Source organism: Aotus nancymaae, unplaced genomic scaffold, assembly GCF_030222135.1.
Source record: "Aotus nancymaae isolate 86718 unplaced genomic scaffold, 86718_ANA_hifiasm-v0.15.2.pri h1tg000089l, whole genome shotgun sequence".
Taxonomy (NCBI): domain Eukaryota; kingdom Metazoa; phylum Chordata; class Mammalia; order Primates; family Aotidae; genus Aotus; species Aotus nancymaae.
The window spans coordinates 13,777,683-13,798,159 of NW_026988504.1; the positions used below are offsets into that span (position 1 = coordinate 13,777,683).

At 34.9% G+C, this 20,477-nt stretch overlaps 1 pseudogene; it reads left to right on the plus strand.

Annotated features, from left to right (window-relative positions):
• Nucleotides 1-4,759: 4,759 nt before the first annotated feature.
• Nucleotides 4,760-17,939, plus strand: LOC105718187 (ATP-binding cassette sub-family A member 10-like; annotated as a pseudogene).
• The last annotated feature ends 2,538 nt before the right edge of the window (nucleotides 17,940-20,477 follow it).

Consider the following 20,477-nt stretch of genomic DNA (forward strand, 5'->3'; position numbering starts at 1 on the left):
CAATACCTTTAATAATTACAAAGACTATGGCCACTAAATCTTTGAGGAGATTCTGAAATATACACAATGTGTATAAAATAAGCTGATGAAACTCTGAGTTTATTTCAGTTTATATTGTTTATTCCTTCAGAAAAATTTCTTGTACATATGGAAGAAACACTGTTTATATGCTTTTTTGATATGTATCATATTTATATATCCACTTCTCCATATCATTATCTCACTGCTTTGCAGTGCTACCTTTGTTATTGATTAAGACTATTTCTGGCCTTTCTGGTTTCTTCTATTAATCTGTTTTTCTGTTTATACATCAACACCACACTGTCTCAATTATGGTAGCTTTATTTGAGACAGCAAATCTTCCCACCTTGTTCTTTTTTAAGCGTCTTGGCTATTTTTGATTCTTTGTATTTTTATGCACTTTTTAGAATCTGCTTGTCAAATTCCATAAGAAGTGACGTTAATTGGGATTGTATTGAATCTATAAATTACTCTGAGGGAGAAATGATATCTTTACATAGTGAATTTTCCAGTTGACAGACATTGTCTGCTTCTTTATTTTAGGCTTTTAGAAACATCTGTTTTGCATATATAAATTCACAGTATCCAACACATTATATATTGACTTGATGTATGGACAGTTGACTCATACAGTATCTCCTTAGAAAAGTACAGTGATTAAGAATTTTGTGTTTATTTCAGAATTTCCTCAAAGATTTAGTGGCCGTAGTCTTTGTAGTTATTAAAGGTATTGCTTTAACAAAATATATAGCAATATATCTTCAGTATTGTATAAAAATCAAGTTAGATTTTCTAAATCTAACAATGCAAGTGAAGAATGTAACTTTGAACATCTTGCTTCTTTCATCTTCATTCTATTTCTTTTTGTCATCTTACTACAGTAATTACCCCATCTGTATTGTTTTACTCATCAAAAAAAAAAAAAAAAAGAAAAAGAAAAGAAGTCTTCCATTAATCATTCCTTCTGGGAAGCAATGATAGCAACAACAAGGCATTGTAAGGAGTAATCAAACACTTCCTGTTTCTGCTTCTGCATTCTATATATATTCTTCTTTCTGCCACAAACTTTATTCAATCATCTCCCACTGGGTCCCTCACACAACACATGGGAATTATGGGAACTACAAGATGAGATTTGGTTGGGGACACAGAGCCAAACCATATCATCTTCCTTTTCTTCCTCCACTTTTATTCCTGTAACTACAGAAATTACAATACTATTTAACAAAGTGTTTTGTATAAACTGAACTCTTAATATGCATCCTTTTTGATTATTTGGTGAATAAAAACAGAACAATGGAAATCTTCCTTATTCTTTGCCCTTCCCAATATTTATTCATTCATTCATATTGATTGTATTTTCCTGTGTGCCAGATATTTTGCTTGAAATATAACCATGAACAAGGCAAATTTCTGCAATCAGGGAGCTTACATTCAATGAAATATAAAAGAGAATAATTCCTGTCCAAATCAACATATATTTGACCCTTGAATAATGTCAGAATAAGAGGCACCAATCCCCCTTAAGCCATGCAATTGAAAATTTGTGTGTAACTTTTGACTCTCCAAAACTTAACTACTCATAGCCTATTGTTGACTGAAATCTTACTGATAATGTAGTTTCTTAACACATATTTTGTATATGTATTATACATTGTATTCTCACAATAAAGTAAGCTAGAGAAAAGAAAATGTTATTTAAAAAGTCATAAGAAAGATATATTTACTTTCTTTCATTCTTGAAAGTAGAAGTGGATCATTCTTGGTTTTCATTCTTGTCAAGAATGAAGAGAGGAGGAAGAGAAGGCAGAGGAGGAGTTGGTTTTGCTGTCTTAGGGGTGTCAGAGGTGAAAGAGGTGGAAGAGGTGGAAGGGGAGGCTGGAGAGACAGGCAGACACACTTGGTATAACTTTACAGAAATACAATTTCTGTCTTTTTGCTTTTTTATTTCTCCAAAAATGTCTTTATATAGTACCAATCCTTTTTCTACTGTTTGCTTTGGTTTCAATTCCTGTATCATAGAAGATTCCATGTCATAAAATAAGTCAAAAGCAGTCTTGAATAATCAGAATCCTTCTTTCAAATCATTTAACGTCAATTCGTTTTCTGGCACTGCTTCTTCTACCTCTTCTTTCTCATCCTCTGGCAATGGAAACCCTCCTTTCCATAAAAATGTCTTCTGTTAATTTCTCTGGTTTGGTGTCTATTAGTTCTTGAATTTCTCCAAGATCCATATATTGAAACCCTTCACACCCCACCCTATTTGCCATATCTACAATCTCTTTTTTATTTCCTTGATTAGTTCTATTGTAAATCCTGTGAAGTCATGCACAACATCTGGATACAATATTCTTCAGCAGCAATTTATTGTTTCAGGCTTGATGGTTTTCAAAGCTCTTTCTGTAACAATGACGGCATCTCCGATGGTAGACTCCTTCCAGACTTTCATGATGTTCTCTCTATCAGGGTTCTCTTCTATAATGTTGACAGTCCTTTCAGTAGAGTATTGTGTGTAATGAGCCTTAAAAGTTCTTTTGACCCCTGATCTAGAGGTTGGATTAGAGATGCTGTGTTTGGGAGCAAGCAGACCACTTTGTTGCTGTCAGTGTTGAACTCACGTGGTTCTGGGTTACCAAGGGTGCTGTCCAATAGCAAAAGAACTTTAAAAGGCAGTTTAAAAGGAACTTTAAAAGTACTTGCTGACTTTAGGGACAAAGCATCGATGGAACCAATCCAGAAAAAGGGCTCTCATTGTCCAGGCCTTCTTGTTGTATAACCAGAAGACTGGCAGTTGGTGTTTATCTTTTCCCTTCAAGGCTTGAATGTTAGCAGCTTTATAGATAGTGGCAGTACTGATCATCAATCCAACTGCATTTGCACAAATAGCCTATCCTTTTCTACCTTAAATCCTGGTACTTAATTCTCTTTCCTACTAATCAATGTCCTTTGTGGCATTATTCCCCCCAGAATAGGGCACTTACATCTGTATTAAAAACATGTTCAGGTAGATATATTTTCTCTTCAACGATTTTATTAATAGTATCTGGGAGCTTGTCTACTGCATCTTGATTGGCTGAAGCTGCTTTCTCTGTTATCTTGATATGTTTTAAGCTAAACGTCTTTCTAAAATTATCAAAGCATCCTTTGAGGGCATTACATTCTCCAGCTTTAGATCTTTCACATTTCCTTTAAGTTGTTATATAATGACTTCACTTTTTATCAAATTGTATTAAAGCTTATAGGTATAAAAGTTGGATCTTCAATATGAGATAAAAAGGTATTTCACAAAAAGTGCAAGGTTTTTGTGCCTCCTGGTATGGCTACAGTGACAGATGCATAAATATCCTTTTCTTCTTTTACAGTGGTCCTTACACTGGATTATTTATTTTGAAATGACAGGCAACTGCAATTTATAGTACATATCTATGTATCAATCTATGGTACATATCAAGCAATTCATCTTTTTTCTTGTAATGACATGACTTTTCTCTGCTTCTTGGGAGAACTTCCAGAATCACTAGTGGAAATTCCTATAGGTCCTATGGTATTATTCAAAGTTTACATTATTGCACTAAACACAATGAAAATCTGCAAGAACCATGAGAGGTCATTTTTTTCTGAGATATGCCATTTGCTTGAGAGTAAGGAACCTCACACAGCATTTTAAGGGAATATTTGCAAACTTGAGCTCCTCACAGTAGCAACAGGAGTTGACTACAAAATTATTACAGGGGTACAGCATGTTCTACAGTTAATTTTATGCAGTCATGATTTAAATCTGCATCTTTATGTTTACATTTTTCTTGATTGCTAATGGCAACATGTATGGTATGTAAGTGTTTCTGTGCATGTTTTGATCCAGTTTAACTTTTTATAACAGATTTGTTTATAATTTACAGTGGCAAATGACAAAATAGATTAATACCTGCATATATTTTATGCATTCATGATGTACCTAACTTTTCTTTAATTTTTTCAGTATATGTAGACTATGTGGTTCATCTGTGAGGTTGTCAAATTGTCATAAATCTTCCCCCAAATTTCTAACATATTTATGGAAAAAAATCCACCTATAATTGTACCCATGCTGTTCAAACTCATGCTGTTCAAGGGTCAACTGTATACACTCTTTGGAATGTCATATGAATTTTGACTGGTGGAAGAACTGGAGCCAGAGAGCCATTTTAGGAAACTACTAACAATCTGAGTGGCGATATGGGCTGCCCTTTAAAGTGACATTCATATTATTTACCTCTGGGAATGTTCTAAACTGTTCAATATTCCTACCTTGGATATCAAGACTAATAATTCCGACATTTCTCTGACTGCTTATATATGGCAATAAACACCAACCTCAAAGTTTATTTTGTCTTTTAAGTTCCCAAGTCATATCATCAGTTAATTCTTCACTGTGTCCTTGTACTGAAAGCATATTAAGATTAGTTATAATAAACTAAGTGAATAATGTTATATGGCCTTCTTTTATTGTTGCTGTTTATCTCTACTGGGTAATGCAAAATCGTTAAGATATTTATGTCAGACCTTATTGTAATCCTATGTTTTAGTTGCAGTGGAGTTTGATACTTACTAAAGAGGATATCCTAAGAATATTTCTATCTGTGAGGCCAAAGTTGAAAATGACAGTATCTCCCAGGAAAACAGGTTAATCATAGGAAATATCTTAAGATATCAAATATAACTAAGAAAATTATAACATCTCTGGATTGTTTTCTTCTAGATGTTAATATGTGTATCACAATTCTGGTGTCAAGTCGATATGAAAAACCCAATTTAGTTTTGTGCATGATTTTAATGCCTTCCTTCACTTGGCTTGGATATATCACGTTATTGATCCAGGTAAGCAATGTTACTGTGTCTCTGATCTTCACCTCGTAGCCTATTAATAAAATCTTTACTCATTGTTGGAACAGGTGTATTTATAAAATTTTGAAGTTATTCAATGCTGATAAGTTCTAAAAATAAGATTTCAAAGCTGTATAAAATTGAAAGCTGTCAAAGTTGCTGAGGTCAGCATTCCATTCATACTAGTGGGAAGAGGGACAATCTATGCAGAAAAACAGGAGGAAGCCCAACCTTTGTTTATGAATACCAGAGAGGATTCTGAGACAGGACTAGAACTTTTCCATTGTTTAAAACATGCTGTCTTGTGGTAAATCCATCTTGTCAGAGGGTAGAGATTTTTCATTTAAATGTTGATCAATGTCCAAAATCTTATTGGGTTTATTGATTGCATACTACTTAGTGTCAGTAAATTGCTTTTGGAGTGTATGACTGGTAAGTAAGGGAAAGAAAACATGATTCTATTAAGTACTTCTGGCAGAAACTAAACACCACTGAGAATTTTGGGGAACTGTGGGCAAATCTTGTCTACTTCATAGTTCTGTACTTTGTCCCTCCCCCTAAAAAGAAACTTGCAAATCCCTATTACATAGAATTGGAAAATAAACAATGTTAGAGGTCATAACTAAGGAAAGATGTCAGGTCATCAATAGACTTTAGCATCAAAAAACAACTCTTCTTATCTCAATTCATGGAATACTCACTGTTATCCCAAAGAACATCAAGTACAATCTGGGTCTATTTAATGTGTAAGTTAAATGCAAGAAAAACTTGCATTTAACTCTTGGTGGGTTTTTATTTCAGCTCAACTTTATGTATGTGAAAGACTTGGACAGTCTGAACAATGGGATAAATGAAGTCAATAAAACCATTCTTTTAACCATCTTAATAGTAAGAATTAAATTCTCAACTAATACCATTTGCAAGCAGGCATCCTTACATTGTTTCTGATTTTACTGAGAATTTTCTTAGTGCTTAACCATTAGCATCATAGTAACTTTTTAAAATATAACCTATTTATCTTACTAAATCCCTCAGTTCTGGGTTACTGAGAGCTTTTGTCTTTTGTTTCTAGTATTTATCAAGAATGAATCTGGAATCTTCTCAAAGCCTATGAGCATCTGTTAAGAATGATCAATTTATTTTAAAAAAACATTAAAAATTAATAAATGTTATTTTATATTCTGTAATGTTTAAGAAATCTCACCCTCCCTAAGGTCAAGAAGATATTATTTTATTTTATTTTCTAAGATATTTATATTTCCCTTTCACATTTATGTCTTCAATCATCTAAAATTCATTTTTCTCCTGTAAGCTTGTTTTATTTCTATCTTTAAGGATGTCCAGTTGTCCCAGCGGTTGAGACAACTGTTTATTGAAAAGTCTATGTCTTTCCCATTGATATTCAGAGCTACTTCTATTCATATATCAGATGCCCATACATGTAGAGTCTGTTTCTGGGACAGCTATTCCATTTTGTTTGCTTCTGCCAAGTTTACAGGGACACTACCAGTTTGTTACCACGTTAAACCACATTCTAGGCTTGAGGTTTTTTTCCTGACCTTCCAGTGATATTAATTTGGGCTCCAAGTCTGTGTAAAAGCTGGCTTGTAATTCCACCTTCACTTTCTCTTTCCATGATAAGCACTCAAGGCAATGATCTTAGCAGTATCCTGAGGGTTCTTTTCACCTGTCACTAAAAGCATCACCCTTTGAGGTCCATCCTTTATTAGATAAAGAGTGACCTATCTACTCCTTGCTTGGGAAGACTCTATACTTCAACAGTCTCTTCTGTCTTTTGCTCCTGGACATGGCATGAAAATGAAAGTTTCAGTATTTCAAGGATAAAGAATAGCTCTAGGACAAGATTTGCTTTGGGGCTAAGCCTATCTCCTGTATTCACTTAGATTTGGCTTAAAAAGTTCATACCATTTTATTAGCTCTTCTATGCTTTTAAGAAGTTTTTTTTAAAAAAAATTAGTGTGGGGTTTTTAATTCTTTCTCAGTGGGAGGGTCAGTTTGAATAAACCTTTCTTCCACATGAGAAGTATTTTACAAGCTGTTTTTCAAATTTATAAGAAAATGATCAAATCTTCTATGACCAAAAAAATGGACAAATATTGACCATTGAGTGTGAATGCCATGGTGATACTAATTCTAATTTTTTTTCTTTTCTTTCCGTCATACCTTCAGAGTATCCTTCTTATCATAAGGTATCTGGAAATGAAGTATGGAAATGAAATAATGAGTAAAGACCCAGTTTTCAGGTTGGGAGAACATTAATTGAGATCTTAATGTAATTTAAATATTTAGTCTTTTTAAATTTATAATTTTATTTTACTTATTTATATTTATTTTTGAAAATAGAGACAGGGTTTCAGGTTGGGAGAATAGTAATTGAGATCTGAATGTAATTTAAATGTTTAGTCTTTTAAAATTTATGTTTTCATTTTACTTATTTTTATTTTTGAAAATAGAGAGAAGATCTTGCTATATTGCTCAGGTTGGTCTCAAACCCCTGGGCTCAAGTGATCCTCCTGCTGTGATCTTAAATATTTAGTCTTTATTGCAGTATATTTAACATAAGTTTATTAAAATGGATTTACTACCCAGCACTTGGCTAAGCATGTGGTATAGTGCTGTTTTTGGAAAAAGAAAACAGAATTAGATTGGATGCAGGGATATTTAGTTTCTAAGTCATAGGTTCCGATTTTAGGTAAGATAAGTTTTTGTCCTGTACATCTCTGTAAGTAGTGGTTAAGCATCAAAGCTTGCTTTTCTTCTGGTTATGGCCATTATGAGTCCCTAAGTAGAAGGTACAGTAAAAACTGGTTCAATATAAAACCAATTAGGATGATCTTTTATGAGGAAAGTGGCCATAATCTGGATGTGACAGACTAAAATACCCATATGTCTACATTTGAGAGATTTAAAAGAAGCGAGAGAGCCAGTTGACAGGATAAAATGTTTTAAAGAGAAAATATAGTCAAAGAAGATTTCAAGGGTCTTGGCTACTGGAGGTATTATTACTGCCAAGAAGAATCTTGTAGTTAATAAATTAACCATTCTATAGTCTTTTTAAAAAAAGGATAATAATTTAATTATAGGGGTTTACATTTTCTTAATAGTTGTTGTACAGCCAGAATTGCATTTTTATGTTATTTTATTTCCTCTGTAGAATCTCTCCACAAAGTAGAGAAATTCATCCCAATCCAGAAGAGCCCTAAGAAGAAGATGAAAATGTTCAAACTGAAAGAGTCAAAGCAGCAAATGCACTCACTACTCCAAACTTGGAGGAGGTGGACAACAGTGATTAGACCCTTAATGAAATTGTCAGGTAATTAGTTTGTCCTATAAAATGTTGGTTTTTATTTTGAAAAGTTACTTTTGGTTTTTTAATATGTCTGTTTATAGCTAATATTCAAATTATTCTCTTTAAAAGTAACTACCCTGTCTTCATTCTTTTATTTTTTTCATCTTCAGTTTTCTGTGAGTCTTACTCTTCCAGCTCCTCATTCATCAGATTAATTCAACAAGTTCTCTGATATTTTAAAATTAATTTTAACAAAATCCCACATATTTTTCAAGTCGCAATTTCATTTTGTATTGTCGTATACTTGTAATATTAATAACTGAATAGCATATGAACAAGAGCAAATGAATTTACAATGCATGGAAATCAATATGGAATAAACTGGGAATGAAATTAGTGGAAAGGGCAAGGATAGATGCTAGTGTAAGGCAAAGGGAATGTATTTAATTAGGAATTAATTTCATTAGTAGTTGATTAAGTAGCCCTTATTTATGAACATAATTTGAGTATTTTATTTGAAAAAAGAGGCTAAAGCTCTTCAGCTTGGCATTAAATTTGGTTAGGTTTATAGACTAGGAAATGGAAAATAAAACATTAATTCGTAAAATATCTGAAATTTAACAGGAAAATCATGCTTTGTCATATTTTCCAGAAACTAGTCATAACTGCAAGCTGTTTACACAAGGAATATTATGAAACAAAGAAAAGTTGCTTTTCAGCAAGAAAGAAGAAAATAGCCATCAGAAATGTTTCCTTTTGTATTAAAAAAGGTTTGAATAATTGCTCTCTTTATTACTATTGTTGTAATGTTCCTTATTCTCTAGATTTAAGACTACGAAGGGGACAAATTTTTATTCTTTGAGACTGTTCATATTTCCTGGTTAATGTGTAATTGTGAAACTTCTTCACATGTTAGCAGATAAGTCTTTTCTACTTCAAAATCATGTCCCAATTCAAATGGCAAGACCCCAATTCTCTGTATTAATGTTGTAATAAAGGAGTTTTCAAGGGTTAATGTGTAATTATGAAACTTCTTCACGTGGCCACAGATAAGTCTTTTCTACTTCAAAATCATGTCCCAATTCAAATGGCAAGACCCCAATTCTCTGTATTAATGTTGTAATATAGGAGTTTAAAAAGTGCTAACTAAGCTTTTGTTTTAGAAACGTTATTTTGGGCTGGCTGTGGTGGCTCATGCCTCTAATCCTAGTGCTTTGGGAGGCTGAGGTGGGAGGAGTGCTTGAGGCCAGGAGTTTGAGACCAGCCTGGGCAACATAGCAAGACTCCATCTCTACAAAAAATTTTTAAATTAGTTGAGTGTGGTGGTGCATGCTTGTAGTTCCAGCTACTTGAGAGATTGATGCTGGAAGATGACTTGAGCCCAGGAGATCGAGGCTGCAATAAGCAATGATCACACCACTGCACTCCAGCCTAGGTGACAGGGCAAGATTCTGTCTCTGAAAAAAAGTCATTTTGTTTCCAAATGTTATGGAACCAACCAAGCAATTTTAGATTAGTCAGCCTTGAAAATTCAAATATTGATGGTGACTCTTTCTTCCAGGTGAAGTTTTAGGATAACTAGGCCACAATGGAGCTGGTAAAAGTAGTTCCATTAAAACAATCACTGGGTGCACAAAGCCAACTGCAGGAGTGGCATGTGACATGTGAAGGAAATTTTGTTTTAAATATTGATGACACCCTTCTATTATTCCTGTCAGTAAATCAAATATCAAAAAATAGATGAAAGAATTTATAAAATTTATCTTGAGTATTCAAAAAATATTGTAGCTTAATGGCCACTTTTATCTCTTTTAGTAGAGCAGATTGGAGCAAAAACCAAAGGTGGATCTGGTATTCATTGTCCTGTGTAGGTGGTGTTACAAGGGAGCAGAGCATCAGTAGTGCAGCAGTGTGACAACAGCCTCAAGTTCTTGGGGTACTGCCCTCAGGAGAACTCACTGTGTGGCCTGAGCTTACAATGAAAGAGCACTTGGAGTTGTATGCAGCTGTGAAAGGACTGGGCAAAAAAGATGCTGCTCTTAGTATTTCATGGTACAGAGAGAAGTCTCACAATTTGTAGCTGAAGGAAGGGAAAAATATGTAATCTCTTTATTTATCTAAAAAGAGATCATAAACAATGTCTTTAAATTGTCATGCAAATAAAATGTTTGAAATACCTGAATAAGAACCAAATCATAAGATTTAGTATTTATGAAAATGTTAAGGAAGCTTAAATTTACTATCTAGAATAATAGTCCTAAGGGTTTCCTATAGTTATTTCAGATAGGTCCATTTGCTGTACACTTCATGTATAATAACACTGTTTTTTGTCAGATTGGTGGAAGCTCTCAATCTCCAGGAGCAACTTAAGGCTCCCATGAAAGTGTATCAGAGGGAATAAAGAGAAAGGTATAGGCCAGGCTCGGGGTTGCTCTGTGCACCCATGGCTGGGTACCCATGGGCTCTTCCTCCCATTGAAGCTGTGCTTCGTGCTGAGCATCCTGAGGAACCCATCAGTGGTACTTCTAGAGGAGCCATTCACCGGGATGGACCCCGAGGGGCAGCAGCAAATATGGTAAGGAGAGTGAATATTAAGTGCCAGAGTCAATAGAATACATCTAGGTTGGTTTTTTGTGTGTATGTTTGTTTGTTACATTTTGCTCCTTTTAACCTTTGATGTGCACATCCTCTATTACGTAATTCAGTGAAATTTAATATAGCATTCAAATTCCTCCAGGAAGGAAAAAACAAAACATTTTAAGACCCAAATAGACTCTTGATTATATTTGATTGGATTTTTCTTCTCTTATTCCTTTTCCCCCTGTATTTTATTTTTCCATTTCATTTTTGAATTATTGAAAGTCATATAGTATGATATTTCTCTATTTTTTACTCCAACTTTTCTTCTCCAATAGTGGATTATTTTAATCAATATATTCCAATACTCTTCTTTTTATGAAGCCTATTAATGTGGTACTATCCTTAGGTAATGTAGCACAATTTTTATTCTTTTTCTCTATGGCAAAGATTTTCTCTTATAGCCTCATTTATTTATTATTTATTTATTTATTTTATTGTATTACTTGAGACAGGGTCTTGCTCTGTCGCCAAGGCTGAAATGCAATGGTGCAATCATAGCTTACTGCAGCCTCAACCTCCTGGGCTTAAATGATCCACTCACCTCAGCCTCCTGAGTAGCTGGGACCACAGGCATGTGCCACCATGCCTGGCTAATTTTTAACTTTTTTGTAGAGATGGGGTTTCACCATACAAGTTCCTTGTATCTTAACATAAAGTTTTCTCTTTAGATTTCCTGCTTTTTCCTATTTATCTATTTTCCCAAATTACTTTCTAAGTGTAAACAATCCCTTACTTTATTTTTAGGCAGACACTTCGGGCTACTGTTAAAACCAAGGAGTGGGGCGCCCTCTTGACCACCCATTACATGTCAGAGGCTAAGGCAGTGTGTGACCATGTGGCCATGATGGTGTCAGGAACGCTAAGGTAGGTAGGTGCCTGTCCTGAGCCAGCACAGGACTAGTATGTTCTTGTAGAGAGAGTTTCAGTTTGCTATGAACAGCTGATGCTCTTCAGCTCCCTAATATATAATTAAACACCTTCCTCTACAGTGAGAACCGAGGAAGAAATTAAGAGACAAGTTATTTTTTCTTTCTTTATCTCCCCTGAACTAGGTGTATTGGTTGCATTCAACATCTGCAAAAACAAGTTTGGTAAAGATTATTTGCTAGAAATAAAAAATGAAAGAACCTACTCAGGTGGAACCTCTCCACACAGAGATTTTGTATTTTCCCTCAGGCTGCTGGGCAGGAAAGGTAAAGGATGTTTTTGGTTTGAGTGACAAGTATAAGTGTTTTCCAGTATTAGTATCATTTAGTTTTGTGCTAGTCTAAACAAGAAGAGAAACACTGAGCGGGCTTGTTAATCACAAAACAAGTTGTTTGAGGATTGCTAGGATGTGTTGCAAAAACTAAAAAGTTATTTTCAGTGAGTGTTTTAGACCTCAGAAAAGGTGAATGGTGTGTGCATGCATTCATATGTATGTGTATAAATGGTGGAATGGCTTGGAGATTAAGAACAAAGTATAGACAAATTAAACTATAAACTTTTTAATGATTTTTTAAAATAGACAATGAAAACAATGCTTTCACCTACAGGATTTTGCTGAATATAAATTGTATCAAGAGCTCCGTAACACAGACTTCCATGCTTGAGAAGGATTTACTCTATCTGAAATTATTCAGTCGAATAATCATTTGATCCTCCCAATGTTTCTTTTAAAGTTGTATGTGGTCAGCCATGGGTTATAAGTAATGGTAATCGAACCATTGTGAATAGCAGAATGAGGCTGAATTTAATTGAAAGATGAACAGAATTTTCTGATATACTACTTCTATTCATTTATTTTTATAATATTTATTATATTTATTGGACACCTATTATTGACTGCAGGCTGTGTGTTGAACAGTCAACAAAATAGATGAAGTTCTTCTCTTTTGGAGGTGAAGGTATTAAGCAAATGAAAATGCAAATAAATGAGGATATGACATTGAGGGAGGACTTTAAGACTGAGAAGGGTTTGGTCAGCTGAAGAGTGGGAGTAACAGACACTGTTTCTAGGAAACAGCACATTTAAAGAACTTAGGTCAAGAATGAATTCTACAGATATGAAGGATGAAACAAAAGCTCATGAGTTAATGTGTAAAGAGATATCCAAGTGGAGCTGCCAAAATACAGAGATGTAGACCTGTGGCTCACAAGAAAAGGAAGAGGTGATTGGGATCTGGTCTGGCAACAAACGAAGTGAGGCATTTTTACCATGTAGAAGACCATTAAAATTGGAGAATGTTGAGGCCAAGAAGAGAGATAGGAAGTCAAGAGGGTTTGATGAACCCCAGGAACTCTCAGCTTTGAGATGGGATTGAGGAAGAAAAATAAATCTTCCTGTGTGGACAGTACCACCACACCGCCACCACAACCGTACCAACAAATACTGAGGAGTATCTAGAACAGTACTGGCCAGTAGAATTTTTGTGATAATGAAAATGTTCTATCTATGCTGTCCAGGATGGTAGTCACTACACATATGTAGCTATTGAGGTAGCTATTGAGTACTTCAGATGTGGCTAGTGTGAATGAAGAGTTGAATTTTAAATTTTATTTATTTTAATTACTTTAAATTTAAATAGCCACATGTAGTTAGTAGTTACTCTATTAAGCAGTGCAGGCCTAGAGAGTTAGAAGGAAAATCATAATTGTGGTTGTCTCAGAAGGTAAGAGAGAAAGATTATGTTTGTTTTAAGCAGGATGTGTACAATTTTATTTAATGCTTTTAAGAAGTCTGAAAATGAGGACTGAAGAGTGTTCATTGGATTGTGCAACGTGAAAGGGGGTTGAAGGTCAAGAATTATTTTTTAGCAGGAGAGTTCAACATATTTTAATTCTTATAGAAGAGATTAAAAATTAAATCTCAATCTCTCCTATGAGAGAGGGAAAAGTAAAGCAAACATACAAAAAGGTTGCTTTTTGAGAGTGAGTAAGAAATATAGTACGAAAAGAAAGTGCAGGCTGAGTGGGAAAGATTCTTCATCAGAGCTATTTCTCAAAATTTATCTTTAACATTAAAATTAGAGGCAACCAGATTTTTGTTGTTATAACATTTTTTATGACTGAATATAAGTTATTTCACACGAATTCATGCTATATGAAATCAGACATTTTTGTTTAAAGAACACTTTGAAAAATTATTTTACTTTGCCTATTAATTCCTCCTGTGTTATCACACTGAAACTTAGTGATAAAGCTCACTCTTCTTCCTGACAGATATTCCTCCTTAATGGCATATAAGTTACCTGTGGAGGATGTCCACCCTCTATCTTGGGCCTTTTTCAAATTAGAGGCAGTAAATTTGGGTATATATAAATAAGACTTTATGTATTGGTTGCATATTTTCATGTAGAATATATACTATGCACTTTCCAGTAGAACAATTAAATAATCAATCAAAACTTGGAAAATCCCTACCAGAATAGTCTTAACAATGTCAAAGGAAATGAAGTGGTGGTCCTAGATGTGGGTTTGGTCCACATGATTCTTCCTGTGCTGACCAGGAAGCCCAGCCACAGATCAGTCAGTTTATTCCATCCTGCAGGACTGAACTGGGGTACCAGGGCTGTTTCTTACCATGACACCAGTGCATAGACTTGAAGGATAATTATAAGAATGTTGTCCCAAAGAGTATCAAGGTGAGCTCTTGGGTTCTCTATGTTTCTAAAAGACAAAGTACCAGGAGCAAATGTACAGAGGCAACAATAGGAGGACTGAGTGAAGATCAGTGAAGGTAAACACAGAGCGGTGAGGTATAACAAGTCACGATTGAGGAGGGGCTTCTGAACTAGTTCCAGAGACACTGTGCATTTATGGCTATTGTTGCAGAATGTAGAAGTGGGAGATCTGTTAAAAGGGAGCCAGCAAGGAGGGGACTTCTCCATAGATTTATAAATATAGAATAAATTATTCTCAACAGCTGATTTAGAGTCCAAAGCATACATGTAAAGAATCAAAAGGTTATTACTAAAATAGGACACAAGGAGCTTTTTAGAGAGAGTTTATAGGAAACTGAATATGTTCACACATGGCTATATTTATTAGCCATATCAGCACTCTTCTTTAATTTATCTTTCAAGGAAATGTAATTATTTGACCTGTATCTTATAATATCTAAACAGTTTGAAGTTACTGTCTCTATTGTGACTTTACAAACACTTGGTGAAAAATATATAAGCTACTAATGTCAGTCTCTTTAAATGCAGTGAAACAGACCTTCAACCTGGAGGAATACAGCTTCTCTCAGGCTACCTTGGAGCAGGTGTGTTTTCTTTGAACAAGAGAGCATCATCCAGATAACCTCTGTATGAATCCATCTTTCAGAAACACCTTGACATTTTTGTATCCTTTTTATTTTCTCTTACTTAGGTATTCTTAGAATTCTGTAAAGAGCAGGAGCTGGGAAATGTTGATGACAAAATTGATACAACAGTTCGATGGAAACTTCTCCCACAGGAAGACCCTTAAAACGAAGAACCTCCTAACATTCCATTTTAGGTTGTACTTCATTGTTAGCTTCCATAATTCTACAAGAATGCTTCCTTTTACTTCAGTTAACAAAAGAAAACATTCAATAGTGTAAACATTCAATAATGATTAAAGTTTTCATTTTTTAAAATTTTAGGATGAAGGAAACAAGGAAAAATAGGAACAAGTAGTATACAAAATTAACAAAATCAGACATGTTATTCATCCCCAACATGTCTAATTTGTGCTTAAAAATAATTAAAAAATCATATAATATTAGATTGGTTTTTGGTTATTATCAATAAAATTAACACTGAGCACATTTTACAAATAAAAATAAGAGTTTTTTAGCCTAAACTTCAAATGCAGCTATTTTTAAACATTTTTTACTCAGATTCTAATTTAATGTGACATTCACTATAAGAAGCTCTGATAAGCTGATGAAATGGCACAGCAGAACATTTAATTATGACATATTCTGATTATAAAATAAACACATGAATTTTAGTACATATTAAAATTATATGGAAGAAGATAATCATAATCTGTAAGAAAGTATCACAGTTAATATTTTATTCAGCCAACTTTTATATGCAATGTATTTTTTATGAGTCATTTTTCAAAGGTAATATCAGTAGGCATAGTAATTTTTTGTATCTTTTCACTTCACAGTTCACAAACATTTCCCATGTCATTATACACTTTTGTGTTATATAATTGCTGCATTGATATAATAGCTGTATTGATGTAATACTAGAGTTGTTACATTTGAGTTATATGCAAATTTATTTCTTAGAAATAAAACTTTGGGGACTCCATGTTTGGATCCCCTTCCACGAACACTCTTGTGCTCGTGGAAGCTGTTTTTCTCTATCCTGGATTTCCCCTCTGGAGTCTCCTTCCACGAACACTCCCTTCGTGAAAGCTTGTCTTCCCCTGCCAAACTCCATCTCTTTTCCCTTCCACTCAGTGTGAAAGCTGCTTTCCTCTCCTGGATTCCATCTTTCTTGATTCTCTCACTCAGTGTGAGAGTTAGCTGTTTATTTCTCTCTCCTTCTCCTGTTTCTCTCTCTCTCTCTCTAAATAAATCACTTTCTACAAACAAACAAGCAAACAAAAAAAGAAATAAAACTTTGATGGACTTTTCTTATGTCTTCTTTATTAGAGTCTTAAGGTAAGTGGTTCAGATATCAAATGATGGCTCTCTGTCTTTGGTAAGATACATATAACTTTATTCTCTGACCTGTAGAAAAAGTCATTATCCATCTGCTATCGTTTGGATATTTGACCCTCTGAATGTCATGTTGAAATTTGATTCTGAGTGTTGGAGGTGGGGCCCAGTGGGAGGTATTTGGGTCATAGGCATGGATCCCCTTATGAATTACTTGGTGCTGTCCTTGCAGTTATGAGTGAGTTCTCACTCTGTTAGTTCCTAGGAGAACTGACAGTTAAAAAGAGCCTGGCATCTCTTTCTCCCTCTCTCTATGTCTCTTGCCATGTGATTTTTGCACATGCTGGCTCCATTTCACCTCTGCCAAGTAGAAGCAATGTGAGGCCTCACTGGATGCAGATGTTGGTACCACATTTCTTGTACAACCTGTGGTTTCAGAATTCCAACAGAAAAAGTCAGTCTAAAAGTATCCTGTGAAACACCTAGGAAGATAGGATGTCAGACAGGCAACAACGTCAATGCAAAATGTGTCTTGTTCCATAAGTGACAGGAGGACCACTGCCACAGAAACCACCCTAAAGTGAGAAGCAGCAGTAGGAAGATAGACCTAGTAGAAGCAGAGCTGACATGCAGTTGCTGACTTCCACATGCTTCCAACAAGCAGCGTTTGCAGCAGAGCAATATGAAACACTGGTTGGATGAATACAGAAGCAAATGCTTCAGAAAATGCAGGATTGTATTGGATTGGGTAAAAAACTACCAACAGTTGCAAAGAAAATGAATGTACATTTATTGCCCATAAATTCTCAGTGTCTCAATCCATTTAATTTTTTTTGTGGCAAAAATATAGAACAAAATTTGCTTGAAATAAATCAGACGCAGAAGGGAAAATATTGTATGCTTACACTCATATGGAACATCTATTAATAAATTAGGCACATTCACTGAGACAGAAAGAAATTAAAGATTACTAGCAGCTTGGGGGAAGAGAGAGTGGGAGTTATAACTTAGTGGTTACAAAATTCCTCTCTGGGTTTATAAAAAATTTGAGAACTAGATAGTGGTGCTGGTTGCACAATTTTATGAATGCAATTAATGTCACTGAATTGTACACTTAAAAATTGTCAAAGTGGAGAATTCAATTCATTTAATTTTTAAAACTATAATTTTTAATATTATATGTTTTTCTATAAAAATTATAGTATTTGTACAATCTAAACTGAAAAATCCTCTTGCTTAGCTAATACATTTTCTATCATATGCACACAGAATAATATATCTATGATTATATAATGATCTTACTTAACATCATACTATGAACATCACACTTTCCTAGTCTATTACATACCTATGTCAGTTTAAGCCAGTTTTTTGTTTGTTTGTTTGTTTTTGTTTTCTATTTTTTGTAATGTGTATGTAGTATTTCCATCTTTGGGTATACCAAAATTTTGTGGTTGAGAATAAATTGAAAGATATATAGGTTGTTTCTCGTGTTTTCCTGTTTTAAACAATGCTGCAACTAAGAATGTTGCATATATATTTTTGGCAGGGTTCTCTAGACGGATAGAACTAATAGGAGATATACGTGTGTGTGTGTGTGTGTGTGTGTGTGTGTGTAGGAGTTTATTAAATAGTATTACTCACATAATCACAAGGTCCCACAATAGGCTGTCAGCAAGCTGAGGAGCAAAGAAGCCAGTCCAAGTCCCAAAGCTAAAGAACTTGGAGTCCCATGTTTGATTGCAGGAAGCATCCAGCACAGGAAAAAGATGTAGGCTGTGAGGCTAAGCCAGTCTAGCCTTTTTATGTTTTTCTGCCTGCTTTTTATTCTGGCTGAGCTGGCAGCTGGTTAGATGGTGCCCACCCAGATTAAGGGTGGGTCTGCCCTTCCCAGCCCACTGACTCAAATGTTAATCTCCTTTGGCAACATCCTTATAGACACACCCAGGATCAATATTTTTATCTTTCAATCCAATCAAGTTGACACTCAGTATTAACCATTACAGCAGTTATCTACATAATCAGTTCAAATATGTTCCTAGAATGTCTGAGTCATTGTGTGGAGTTGTACCAATGCATTCTATCCCTAGTTTTCCAGAAATTTACTCAGAGGGGAAGGAATTAGAAACTGTTGGCAATAATGCCAAGTGAAGTGTTCATTTCCATAAACAAAAAATGATGGCAGAAATATACAGCTAAAATGGAACTAAGGAAGGTCCCAGGCTCTTACTATAATCCCCAGATAATAACACATACCCCTCCAATCTGTGATTAGATTGGGAAAGGTGGAAAGTGAAGAGAAATTTGAAAGCCTGTCATATTATGTTCTTCTACCTTGGCTGGGGGAGTTATAAATCATGATCCAACTAAGGGAAAGCCTGTTATATCACTGAACAGAACAGAGAAGTTAGTCAAGGAAGAAAATGCTCAGTCTAATGATCATTCTACCATATGGTTTCATTTTGTTGTTGTGTTTATTTTTTCACTTGCAACCAGCCCAGGGTGGGTCACACAGAAAGAAAAAAGTCTTACCAAGAACCTTGGCTACTCAGCCAAAACGATCTCCAGGCTGTGGTAGTAACTGAAGTGAAGAGCACCTTTGTTTCTGAGGAATCCTGTATCTCTTACAGAGGGAAATGAAAGAGAATGAAAAAAAGAGGTTAGCTTGTCAGAAAAAACAAAAGGAAAAAGAAGAAAGAAAAAGTATCACTGACCTAATCAGTTGCCAACAGAGTCCAACCACCATGCTGATGAATCTAGACTTCTTTAGTTTAAGTCACTAATGGGAGAAAAGTTATTGGCCAGATGAGAAAAATTAGACTACAGAATAATGAAATCCAAGTGCAATTATCAACAAAGTTCTCCAAAGAAACACACATAATTATTTAATAAGGAGAAGATCTTAAAAATAATACTACTTAGAATTTTGTATGAGTCACATTTGGAAGAGGTAATTTCCTCCTTAGTTTCTAATAGTCTAATTTGTTTGGTCTGCTGATTTGTTTTCATGATAGGCTTTTGATTATGAGTTTATCTTCTGGGAAGAATATTTCTTTTAACTCTGTTTCTTTGTGTTTTGAAATTTGGATGTATCTTTAAGGATTTTTTTGTGTTTACTCTGTGACACTCCAGGATAGTAAGAGGAGGAGGAGGAGGGAGGAGGAGGAGGGGAAGTATCAGCCGTAAGTAACATTTTTTGAACTTTTACAATTTTCCCTAATTGTTCTATGTACTTTAGTTACATAGATGAATTTAATCCCTATAATAAACTTATATATGTTAATACTGTTATTTCTCCACTTTTGGGGGGTAAAAAAACCTGAGGAGGTAAGAGTTAAATGGATTGGGCAAGGTCACACCGCTGGTACATGGTAGAGCCAGAATTTGAATACAAATTTGGCTCCAGAGTATATACACTAACTGCTATGATATATCTCTGGACATGTTATTATGCTAGGAGAATAAATTCAGATTCCTCTCCTGTCTCTTTTACCTGACACAGGCTCTATGTGCTTTGGGATTTCATTTTCTATGGGCGATCTCTCTCTCTCTCTCTCTTCTCTCTCTCTCTCTCTTTCTCTCTCTCTCTCTTTCTCTCTCTCTCTCTCTCTCTCCTCCTCTCTCTCTCTCTCTCTCTCTCTCTCTCTCTCTCTCTCTCTCTCACTATCTGTCTGTCTGTCTTCGAGAATTTGGGCAGAGAATACAGCTATATCTTCCCTGAGATTGTAGGTGAAATTTTCCTAGTTATTCGTTTGTTATTTTAAGCACTGGACAGTCCTATAAACCCTCTAGATTCCTGCAGGAATATGCACTCCAGCTTTCCAAACTTTCAAGGAACAAGTTCAGGTCAGAGGGTCATTAAAACACCTGAGGGCTGGTTTTCAGTTCAATATATCCTTGAACTGCTAGAGCATATGAAATGCCACTCACAGCTTAAGGGAAACTTTAAATTCCTTTTCAGTTTTAATACCTGGAAACATGTCTTTCTGTCTTTTTTGGTCTCTTCCAGTGTTGTTTACA